The sequence below is a fragment of the Mustela nivalis genome (assembly GCF_964662115.1).
Source record: "Mustela nivalis genome assembly, chromosome: 5".
Classification (NCBI taxonomy): Eukaryota; Metazoa; Chordata; class Mammalia; order Carnivora; family Mustelidae; genus Mustela; species Mustela nivalis.
In genome coordinates, this window is record NC_139024.1 from 55,205,613 (window position 1) to 55,218,202 (window position 12,590).

The window sequence follows — 12,590 nt, forward strand, 5'->3', positions numbered from 1 at the left end:
ATTTTGCACTGTGGTACGAGCTGCCTTACACTGGGACCTGATGATTCTTGCTTTATCTATGGCCTCCAGCAAGCCTCTGTAGGAGGATCACTGTGTATTGGCTTTTACACCCCAGGATTTCAGAGTAAATTCTGACCTTTTCTACTGTCAAGATTCTCTGTGTGAGAAGCAGCCCCTGTTTTGCGATGGGTTCCTTAGAAAGATGGAATAACTGGCCATGAGACACCAATGACTCTAAGATCTGAGAAACTCATCATTGCCTGGTGTTTTCTGATCTTCCATATCCTAAATTGACAGCAATCCATCATTAATTCACAGTGGGTCTGGGTCGGAGCAGGTCCAGAGGGTGCTAGTAAATTTGATGAAAAGGTGGCTCACGCTCTTATGGTATCATTTTCTCCTTCACCACCTTTCCTTCATCTCACACATATAGCCCCAGGGGGAGTTACCTATGACCAATGAATAGGAGAAGAGAAATTGAAAGCCTGGTTTACATGTGAGTGTGTATAATTGGCTGGCAAAGGCTGGTTTCAGAGAGCTAAAATATTTCTACCGACTTCGTTAAGCGTATCTTCATGGTCACTGGTATAGGAGAGCTTCCTAATGGGCAGAACTTCAGTAGTCCATTTGGTGGTCTTTTGTCCTTAGAAGGATGGCCTGAAGTATAGATATGCATGGGCTCATAGGCCTGCTCGGAGGTTAGCTGAAAAATCAGGTTCTTAGAAAAATGGCAGATATGGTGACAAGAAGGCCTTAGAAAAAGGGAATGCCCATCCATGGCAGGCTCTCAGTAGTGAAGGGACAAGATGACCTGTGCGGTAGATATCAGCCTCTTTTTACCAGCCACAGTGCCTGCCCAAAGGACTCATTTACAAAGTGGACATACCATCAGGGATGGAAGCTATACATAGGCTTGACAGCATAGACTCTCCTTTATCAAGGCTAATTAGACTTGCTATTGCTGAGTGTCCATCCTATCTACTTCCTGTCAGTATGGCTTCATTCTTTGGAGGAACAAGCAAGCCACCCAGTGATAAACTGAGTTTACTGATTGAGGCTATCCTTATAGGACTGATGTTCTGATGAAAGATTTGTCTTCCTTTCCCATGTTTCTTTTTCTTTTTTAAGATTTTATTTATTTATTTGACAGAGATCACAAGCAGGCAGAGAGGCAGGCAGAGAGAGAGGAAGGGAACCAGGCTCCCCACTCAGCAGAGAGCCCAATGTGGGGCTCAATCCCAGGACCCTGAGATCATGACCTGAGCCAAAGGCAGAGGCTTTAACCCACTGAGCTACCCAGGCGCCCCCCACATTTCTTTAGTTAGTACCACCATTTACTATTGAGAGAACCGCAAAATGCCATGGTGTTCTTGACAACATCATCTTTGACCAAGAAACTCATTTCTTACAGTCGGACCATATAATCTGGGAACTCAGAAGTGGAGTTGTGAGTGACTCTTCTTGCTATTATACCTGATAATCTAGAATTTCTGCTTTGCACTTTTGCAACATTGGCTGGGTGAGTTGAGTCATATTGCCCAAAGGATGGGTGTTTCCATTAGGATATACAGTCATGTTGCAGTAAATTAGAGAGAATGCATCCCCATTATTTCAGGCTCTCCAAGGCACTGAAGCAATGAAGCCATAATGCCTGGTCCCTATTACCAAAGGGAAATTGAATTACTGTTTTACAAGGATTTAAGGAGGACCGAATCTGAAAGGTAGTCACTGGGGCACCTCTAGAACTTACTATATATTTGCTTATTGTCCCCCTAAACTATAAGCTCCATGAGGATGGGACTCTGCCCATCTCCTTCATTGCTGTATCCCTGGCTCCTATAGTAGTTGTTTAATAAATATTTGCTGAGTGAATGGATCTGCACAGGTGACTCCATCAACTGGGAGTTAAAATTTTAGACTCTGGAGTCTGGGTCTTTATCTAGGTTTCATTACATTTGCCTGTTTGACTGACAGGAACCTGTGACCTGAACCTTCCTCTGTATTAGCCCCCTCGTTCAAGGGTACCTGCTACAAGTCTGAGTCTCTTACTTACAAATCCATAGTCTAAAAGTCTTCAAAAATTCTTAAGTTTGTGTATGTTTGCCACAGATTTATTTGGGGGCAAAACCTGGCTTGATTTGAATTGATATAAGCTACCTTATTGAATTTATTTTTTTCCAATTAGTGTGAATATTCATAGATTTGATCAATATTAACATGCTTGAATACAGAGTATTTCTGTAGGGTCTGTGGATATCTTGTCTTTCATGGCATAGATACCTTATTCCCTTTCTAAAATCTGAAAAAAATCTGAATTTCAAGACACATTTGACTTTAGAGTTTTGAGTATGGAATTGTGTACCAATAGTAGTACCTACCTTATTAGATTGTTTATGGATTCAATGACTTAATAGATGTAAAGTACTTAGTGTCTGCCACACAGTAAACAATAAGTGTTAGCTGTCACTAGTGTTTAAGATGCTTGGTTTTTTCTGATGTTGTGGTAGTGAGATCTCTTTTACTCTTTTCACATCGTATTTGAGACTGGTTTGTATCTTTTAGAGCTTTTCATGGGGGCTGGGTAATGTGTCTTGTGCTTCTTTTCTGTGTAGGAGGGACAGGAGAAAGGAGGACAGCTCATCTGGATTCTGGAAAGCCACATTTTGTGAGACTCGTTTCTGCTTTCACTACTCCAGTTTGTCCAAAGCCTTGCCCAGGGTTTACGACAACAATGTGAGGTCATGTCTGAAGCCGGGAGAGAGATCCAATATAGGGTAAATTCTGCAAACTATTCCTCACACAGAGATAAGCTCTGCTTTCTTCACCTGCTTCTTCCCAACTGGGGTTCTATTAGATAAAACTTGTGGGCTGGACCTATAACCTCATCACCTGCTGGGAAGGAGTGGCTTAACACCTGGGGTCCTTTGTGCCTTCATCCTGGGCCTTTATCATTTTCAAAGGAGTTTGTTTTAAGTCTCTTCTGTTCATATCTTTTTTGTTTGTTTGTTTTGTTTTTGGTGTTCTGTTTCCGCTAGATGCATATATTTTGTTGGATATAATTAGCCCTAGGTCATTGTGAATAGTCTGCCTTCTCTTTGCAGCTTTGCTCTGAGCTGGGGGAAAAAAAAAAAAAAAGGACTTGAAATAGATAATAAACTCTGGAATTTTTTTTTCCTTATTCTGGGGGAACACAGCTAGAATTTTATGTTTTCTTTCTTTGGACTTTCTATACCTTTGGTCTTCCTCCTACCTTGGAAGTATTCTTTTCATATATATTTAGTTTTTCATATATATATATTTTTTCATGTATATGTGTGTTTGTATATATATGTGTGTGTGTGTGTGTGTGTGTATAAAACTTTGTCCTCTCTCTCCCTTTTTATTTTTTTCCTTCACTATTAGTAGCTATACTAGTTCCTGGAATAATCTTTCTTCCCATCTCCTCCCCCTCTTCAGCTTATGTTTTTCACAGAGTAGGCATAAGGCTGTGCCTCTTCTTATGTTTGATTGCTACTGGTTTAGTTTTTTATGTCTTGTTTTACTTAAAATTTGTAAATTTATTTAGTTGTGGTGGGAGAGAATCTGTGATAGCTTCAGTCTGCCAAGTTACTCTGAAAATCTCATCAACTGCATGATCTTTTATAGCATAAAGGTATGTTGTCCTTTAGGGCAGTTCACAGGAATTTATGGGTCAGCGTAACTAGACACGGGGTAGTTAAATTTTTGTGTGTGGAAGGGAGTCAGAAGATGCCCATAGAGCTGAGCCCATCTAAGTGCCACAGTGAATGAGTTCCATCAGTTCAGGTGCACTGATTGCATATACTCCCATTATCCCTCTTCCTCCTTCCTGCTGGATACAGCAGATCAAAGAACTAATGACCTGGCTGCTCAGAAAATTATTTCAGTTCTTCACATCAGTATCCATGTAGAACGTAGCATGAAAGGACCACATACTCTAAGGCATACATTCTCTCCATCATTTATTGTACACATATTTTTTGAGCACCCACTATGAGTCGGATACCTGCCGATAGAGCAGAAAATAAAAGAAACAGGAATTGCACCTCCATGGAGCCTACGTATATAGGAAGGAAACAGACAATAGGCAAAATGGATAAGTACATTACGTAGCTTATTAGAAGATGCTTAGCTATTGAGAAAAAGAATCTTGGAAAACCAATAGAACTGGAGGCAGAGGGAGGGTTACAAATTTCCCCTGCTTAGAGAAAGTCTCACTGAGAAAGTGTCATCTGAAAAAAGATTTGAATGATAGGAGGAAGCAAATCATGCATATTTCTGGAGGGAAGAAGATTCCGAGGGAACAGCAAGATAACATTTTTCTTCTTCTTCTTTTTTTTTTTCTCCTCCTTTCTGCTGGAGATAGCAGATAAAAGTGTTTTAATGAGTGGGTTGCTCAGAAAATGGTTTTAATTCTTCATTTCCTATCTATGTAAGAGATAGCCTGAAGGGGCTGCATACTTTAAAGCAATTATTAACATTTGTAATAAAACTTAAGTATTCCTTTTGGCAATGAGAATGAGTATGCATAAGTTAGTAACTGTCAATAAATATATGTTCTACTAAATTTAACTTGGTGCTTTTTCTTTGAGTTAGCCCTTTTAGGAGACTGGTTATAAACCCCAAAAAGGCCTGAGTGGCCATTAGCAGAGATAAACATTTAAGTTACAGAAGATCTGAGTTCTCTCAAGGAAAAGTTTCTACCTAGTTTCTGTCTGTATCTTTCTTGTTCGCTCTTTTAATACGCAAATAATGGTCTGGGTTTAAATTGTGATTTCCTCTGTAGTCTTGCATGGATCTTTAGATGTCTACTTTATAAAGCAGAGGAACATGATCTAAAAGCAAACAAACTTCCACTTCACTGAGCTGGGTGGATTTATCAGGTGATTTCAATCTGAAAATAAATTGTTCTCTGGAGATTATATGCTTATTACTGGCTTTTTTTTTTTTTTTTTTAAAGAAAGGATTTAACAAATAACTTGCAACATACACCTGGCTGTATTTGAAAAAGACATAATAAAACAGTCTTAAGGATTTAGAACAATGATCTAAAAATAGCCGAGACTGTATTCCCATTTGGAAAAAAAAAATCGCTATGAAATGATTTTTTTCTTCTCATTCTGAGCATTGCATAAAGCAAAACCAATTCACAGCAACTAAAGTATATTCGCAAAGAGAAATCTCAAGTCATTTTCAGCTCAGGACTCTGGAGACCTCATTATACTGCCATTACAAACAGACCTGAAGCAAGTTGTTTATGCCTTTGTGCTAGTGAGTTAAGCAAATGTCACAGGGATTGCTATGCAGATACATTTACCAGTCGCTGGCACTCGTACAGATAGGCCCTGATCTACCCTTACCGGATTAGGGTGGCTAGACATACAGTACTTAAATTTTTGTGTGCAAAAGGGGGGAGTCAGAAGATGCCCACAGAACTGAGTCCTACTAAGTGCCACAGTGAATGACCCCCATTAATTCAAGTCCATTGATTGCAAACACTCCCATTTTTTTTTTTTTCCTCCTCTTTTCTGCTGGATACAGCAGATCAAAGGCCTCTAATAACTGCTCAGAAAATTGTTTCAATTCTTCAATTTTTTCAATTCTTCAATTCTTCAGTATCCATGTGCAATATAGCTGAAGGGGCTTCATACCTTAAAGCAGGTGTTCTCATTTTATGGAATTAACACATTTTTGAAAAATTGTGTCCTAATTTAATTGTATCTTAAAAGTTTTATATCGGGGTGCCTGGGTGGCTGTCGTTAAGCCTCTGCCTTTGGGTCAGGTCATGATCCCAGAGTCCTGGGATGGAACCCTGCATCAGGTGCCCCGCTCAGCAGGAAGCCTTTTTCTCCCTCTCCCACTTCCCCTGCTTGTGTTCCCTCTCTCACTGTGTCTCTCTCTGTCAAATACATAAAAAATATTTTTTTTAAGTTTTTTTTTTTTTAAGATTTTATTTATTTGACAGAGATCACAAGCAGGCAGAGAGGCAGGCAGAGAGAGAGGGAGGGGAAGCAGGCTCCCTGCTGAGCACAGAGCCCTATGCAGGGCTCAAAGCAGGGCTTGATCCCAGGACCCTGAGATCATGACCTGAGCCAAAGGCAGAGGCTTTAACCCACTGAGCCACCCAGGCGTCCTAAAAAAAGTTTTTTTTTAATCAGTGAATCCCCGAGGGTATGCTCTCTGAGCAGGTTTCTCAGAATGACAGATGATTATAGGTTTTTTTTGAAAATTCCCATGTACCACCCCACTCCTTTTCTGCTCTGTCCTTCCAAAGGGAATGGGGATTCTTCCCTCTTGCTTTCACAGTGAGTAGGAATCTCCATTGTGGAGTGTTGCGTTCTAGTTCCGGAGAATATACTGGCTTGTGGAAGTGTTGGAGACAAGGTTGAGAACTCTGAGCAGAATTCCTCTTGTGTGGCCCTCCAAAATGAAGCTTGCACTGCAATGTTAGGAAAGTTTCCATACTGTATTGCTACTCTCTCTGTTCCTATGACTACCTATCAGGTCCTCCTAAGAGCATCTTGAGGGCAAGAATGGGGATTGCTTATGGTGGTACAGTATAACTGCTCAATATATATTTATTGAATGGATGAATCACTAATTTTAAAGATACAGTATATGTTTTGAGAGCTCAAAGTAGTACAAGATTATCTTGGTCTTTAAGGAATTTAAAATCTAATGAGCACCATAAAACATATGTGTAAGGAGGAAAAACAAATTTTGGGGTAAGACACAGCAGTCTTCCAATTACATCCTATTAAACGAGAGGCCATTTTATTTGTCTGAGGACCTTGATAGATTTGCATACACAAATGTAGGCCTGATGCTGATTTTGAGCAGAGAGAACTGGAGGGAACTGAATTGTTCTACCAAACAGAACGAAAATATAGTTTCTAGAAGTTGATCCAGAAGGGACAGGGAAGGGATTGAGGCGGACAGGAGGGTGAGTGGCCTTTTTTGGACTATTGTGATCTAGACCCTGCTAGGTTTCCTCACTTATTCGATAAGGACTGTCGAGTGCAGATTGGTGAAGATAGGTGAAGATAGGTATGCTCACTCCTTGTACAATATATGACATAGGATACATACATCCCTGTGCCATTGCGCGTGCACACGCGCACACACACACGCACACACACATTTCTGAAGGAATAATATGCAAAATATCAACTGACTAGATATTTCTGTAATTGTGATATACATTTCTTCTGTTCTCCAAACTTTTGATTAAGTCTATTATTTATATAAAATCTTATATGAATGAGGCTTATTTGCTTATCATTGGTTGGTTTTGTTTTGCAGACATCAGGGAAAGGAGTTGATTTCTACATCTGTATTGACCAAGGGCACAATAAGAGCAGCAAGGATAGGAGAGGAAGATGATCCACACACTGAATTAATTGAAAAGAAGAAAGGGTTCAGAGCCAAAGATGAATAGAAGTGTAAACCATACCCAGCAATTCATCAGAATTTTGTGGTGTGTTAAGGACGGGCAGAAAAGGGGTTTGAGACACACAGAAATAGATCTTAATTGGCAGAAAGGCCCTAACTGACATCTGAGTTATAGATACATGAAAAAAAAAGAAACCAAAATCACACTGCAATATCTTATAAATGTCAGATGAATGACAGATCAAACGAATAGTAAAGGGGTTGAAAGTGGGAGATATCATTTGAGCTGAGGCAGATGGGAAGGTTTTGTGGCTTTTTTTTTGTTGATTTGTTTTGTTTTTGTTTTCTGATGGGAAAGTTTTTGAAGGAATTAGGACTCCACTTGGAATCTTGTGAAAGAGAGAAGTGAATTTCTGATAAGGGGTAATAACCTCTTATTTGACTCCTAGAATTTGTAAACAGTATGCTAGACTGTCCATATATATGTGTGTGTGTGTGTATATATATATATACAAGGAACACAAACCTCAGGGTAAAAACAGTTTCATAGGCATGCCAGGGGGTCTCAGTCAGTTAAGCATCCAACTCTTGATTTTGGCTCAGGTCATTATCTCAGGGTCATGAGATCGAGCCTCACATTGGGCTCTGTGCTGAGCATGGCACCTACCTAAGATTCTCTCTCTCCCCCTCCCTTTGCCCTTCCCCTCCTTCAGAAAAACAAAGAGTTTCATAAGCAAGTCATGGTAATATCTGATAATGTAACGAGTCACAAGCTGGTGTTGGACAAGTGGAGGGACACATGTAGGAATGACTCCTTCTGCTTAACGTTGTTTCAAGGAAGATTTCCCTAAGAACTTGCCATGTGAAGGGGGCTTGAAGGAAGCATAGACTACGACCAGGTCGACTATAAGAAAGAGTGTTTTCATCAAAGAGAATGATGTGAACAAAGCTAGGAGACCTGAAGCACACAGGTGTGTAAAATATGGCGAAGTCTGATGTGGCTGAAGCACCAGGGCATGTGCCAGGAGAAGGCTGGACTGTCACTCTGGGACAAGGAGGTGATAGCTTTGAATGGCATTGTTTACAGGGAGGAGGCTTTCACACATTTCCAAAATGACATTATTTTGGAAAGAGAACCACATTTGGGAGGAGGATGACAACAGAAGAGGAAGAATGGATGTCCAACACTTGCATGGTTTTAAATATATTTGTGCTGAGTATGTTCTAAGTGTTTCCCACATCTTATCTACTCAAGACAATGCCAGGAAGTAGGTCCCAATATAAACCCCATTTAATAGATGAGGAAGCTATACAGGTTACCTAGCAAGTCAGTGGTGGGATCAGGTTTGAACTCATTGATCTGATGGCAGAAGCCGTACTTTTACAGCAATCTACACTGAACTGCCTTTTAAAAATTACAAAACCAAAGCAAAATCCAAGGTAAAGATCCTGAGAATTTAAAAGTAGGACAATTAAAATGGGGCTGGAACCCAAAAGCACTCCAGAAAGTGTGGCAAAAAGAGGTGTCAAGGATGAATCAGTTTCTTGTTTGAGTTGTCTGATCAGTGGTAAAGATATTAAACCAAAAAGACATCCCAGTTTACTCAGAAAATAAGAAAACCGCCTTCAATCGATCATTATCCTCATGCTCTCAAGAAGCATCTAACCGAATTGTGATGGAGTTGTGAGCTGCTATTTCACTATATATGGGCAACCTCAAATTCACAGAAATGCTGATGGTGCAACTGTTGGATTAAATTTAAATCTGTGAGGGGTACCTGAGTGGCTTAGTCATTGAGCGTCCATCTTGGGCTCAGGCCATGTTCCCTGTCATCCTGGGATCCAGCCCAGAGTCAGGCTCTCTCTGCTCAGCAGGGAGCCTGTTCCTCCCTCTGTCTGCTGCTCCCCCTACTTGTGCTCTTTCTTTCTGTCAAATAAATAAATAACATCTATATATTAAAAAAAATAGCTCTGTGAGACACAATACACAAAAATTCAAATACAAAGGGGAGGTTCAGTCAATCAATCAATCATTCCATTGTTTGGTGTCATGTTAACGAGAACATCTGGAAGACTAAATGAGTTTCACTTTTCATATAGCTTCTTTGCCGTGTTGTTGCTGCTACATTTAAGAAATGAGGCCACCCTCAGAGATACGTATGCAAAGAAGCCGGCAGTAATAGCATCTGTGGCTGATTCTGGATTGTAAAAACATTCATAGCCCCCGGCATGTGCATAGAGATTGCTGAATTTCACGAAATAATAAAAATAATAATGCTTCGTATTGATACAATGCTTTACATAGTTTTCACAACTCTGCCAGAAAAGAGATACAAAAATGAATATGCATTCCTAAAAGATAAGTGAAACGGCAGCATGTCTGACTCCTTAATATTCTTTCGGTGTTTTTTGGAAATCCATAGTGTATTTGGAACTGAATGGGGATTAAAGGGAGTTCAGCAGAGTCAGATCACATGTGATTTGTTTCTTGTATATTTTCTAAACCAGCAGGGAGAATGTTAAGATGTTTTATTTCCTACATGTTGACCTAGTTAGAAGATACTGTCCCCTGGCTGAACTCTATGCTTCATGTTGTTAACATGCTTTGTGCTTATTTAATTTTTAAATGTGTTTATTCACTCGGTGTTTGCTCAGTTGATTCTATGTAAGATAGTCTGGTGTCAGGAAGTTTTCATCTGAAGCCACCAGAGGACCGGGATCCCATCTGTTCACTTGCAATACCCAGTATGGCACACAGAGATGGGCCGAGGTGTGCTGAACAAATGACTTTGCTTGATGACAATATAATAAATGACGATTTCTGAATACCTTTGGGGATACCTAGATAACTCTTTGGAATACAAATCCATCACTTTTAGCCACAATATATTGTATGTGTAGATACATGTGCTATAATATGATTATCACTTCAGAGAAAGATGCCTTTGTTTCACACCAAATATTCAAGAGAGAGCAGATAAGTGACATTTTCATCCCAATAATATTTACAGAATAGCATCCAGTCATGGCACTTTTACGTGATGATTTCATTAAGGGCCACCAGCTACTGAATTTATGCCCTGCTGTGAACTTTACCAATAAAGTGCTAAGCATTCAAATGTTTTACATCAAATTCAATATCTACAGCAATCTAATGAGGGTAGTAATATTATTCCTGTTTTATAGATCAAGAATACAAAGCTTAAAGAGGTTGATTAACTTTCTGGAGGTCATACTATTAGTGGATCAGGCCTTGAATATTCAAGGGGTTCCAAAGGTGGTGTTCTTTTTACTCACCACAACAACCGAGGCTGAGGGTTAACAACATCTCAGGAGACTCAGCAAGATTTGAGAGATCAGGGATGGAAAGGTTGTTAAGGAACCAATCCCATGCTAAGACTACAGAGGCCAAACAAAGCTCTCTCAAAACAGTGCACTTGTGATTAGTATTTATTTACACTTACCTCCCCACCTATCTGCACTTAGCCATTTACCCTTTTACTCAATTAGTGAGCTTGGCAAAGTAAGTTATTTGCAAGTACTATCGTATATCAACGTATCAAGAACACTGAAAACAAGCCATACTTATACCAATTTACTTAAATTCTATTTCTTTCAATCCAATGCCACACATAACTATTAATTGAGCATCTATAATGTGCAGTTTTATTGTGCTAAGCACTGCAGCAAGATTGAGGACACAAAAGAACCGTGGTTGTTCCTCTCCTTAAGTTTGCTGGGGAAGGGTAGGCTAGCTGTTCTCTGCCCCTCTATTTTTGCACAGCTACAAGGCATATTTGTTCAGCTACTTTCTGGCATCTTTACTCAAAAAATTCTAAACCAACTTTGAAAAGCATTGGATAACTCTTTTAGTTTAGAGCAATATCATAAAATCTAAGGAGTGAAATCTCCATACAACAGATATGTGCAGGAGAATAACCAGGGAAGTAAACCAAGATATCACAAGGATGATTACAAGAGTGAAAATACACACATACACACACACACACAATCTGAAAGTAAACCCTGTATTAAAATACAATAGGGATTAGAAATCACATGTAAATTGTGGAAATTTCACAGGGAAAAACTTGAACTTAGAAAAATTCAAGTTCGAATTAATTGCTTTATTTTTTTAAATAAAATCTGTTTGTTTGCATGAGATGCCAGTTCCATCAGCTAGCAGAAAAGTGAATTTATTTACATTCAGGTAAACTTGGTCAAAGTAAAGGCTAATTTGGTTCTACAATCAGTCAAGTTCAGGTTTCCTTGCTTCTCCTTATTGAATTGTGTTTAAGTTCCAGGATGCTTACAATAGGATCACAACATAGAGCATTAGTGAAGAAGGTGAGTCTGCTCCTTGAGTGCTCTCTGTCTACCTTCGCCAATGCCACACAGTATCCCTTATTGGCTTTTGGCATCTGCTCCTGATGTCCATAGTTCCTGGATTCCACAACCAAGTCCTCTATGAAGTTTCCTCTTTCAAACTGCAAGACCCACTCCCAGCCTATGTACTTCATCTTTAAAGGGTTGGAAATTGTCTTTAAGCACTGTAGGGTGTCCGTGACTTTGTTAGCCTGCTTTTAGGCTCCTTGGTCTAGATGGTTTAGTTTGCAGAAGCCATCTTACTGTTCTGGTGCTATGTTGAATAGGGCCTCCATCACAAAGTCTGAAGCCTCTCTAGGCTATACTTTGAGAAGGGAGGCATGCAACTTCTCTTTTTGGGACACCACCAAACTAGCCACCCAAGCACCCCAACAGTGTCAAAGTGTTTTCATACCCTAGGCTTAGCTCTTTTCATGGGCTGAGGGAAAGGGCTCTCTTTCTCAGAGAACCAATAAGAGTTAGTTCTCTCTCTCTCTTTTTTTAAGATTTTACTTATTCATTTGAGAGAGAGACAGAAACAGAGAGTATGAGCAGTGGGGAGGAGCAGGAGGAGAGGGAGAAGCAGACACCCTGCTGATCAGGGATCCCAGTGCAGGGCTCCATACCAGGACCCTGAGATCAAGACCTGCGCCTAAGGCAGAGGCTTAACCCACTGAACCACCCACGTGCTAGCCACCCAGGGGCCCCAATTTCTTTTCTCTCTTGAACGTTCCCCTCACTAGCTCAGAAATCTGCTCCTTCTGAAAGACTGGAACAACTGAAGAGGGCAACTATTTTTTTTTTTTTTTTTTTAG

At 40.0% G+C, this 12,590-nt stretch overlaps 1 long non-coding RNA gene across 3 annotated transcripts in view; it reads left to right on the forward strand.

Moving 5' to 3' along the window:
• Positions 1-12,590, forward strand: part of LOC309864654 — a 251,154-nt gene that overhangs the window by 35,014 nt on the left and 203,550 nt on the right. For all 3 annotated transcript variants that reach the window (XR_014311666.1, XR_014311667.1, XR_014311668.1), the window contains exon 2: positions 7,321-7,460. This is a non-coding gene — a long non-coding RNA (uncharacterized lncRNA). The remainder of the gene's footprint in view (positions 1-7,320; positions 7,461-12,590) is intronic.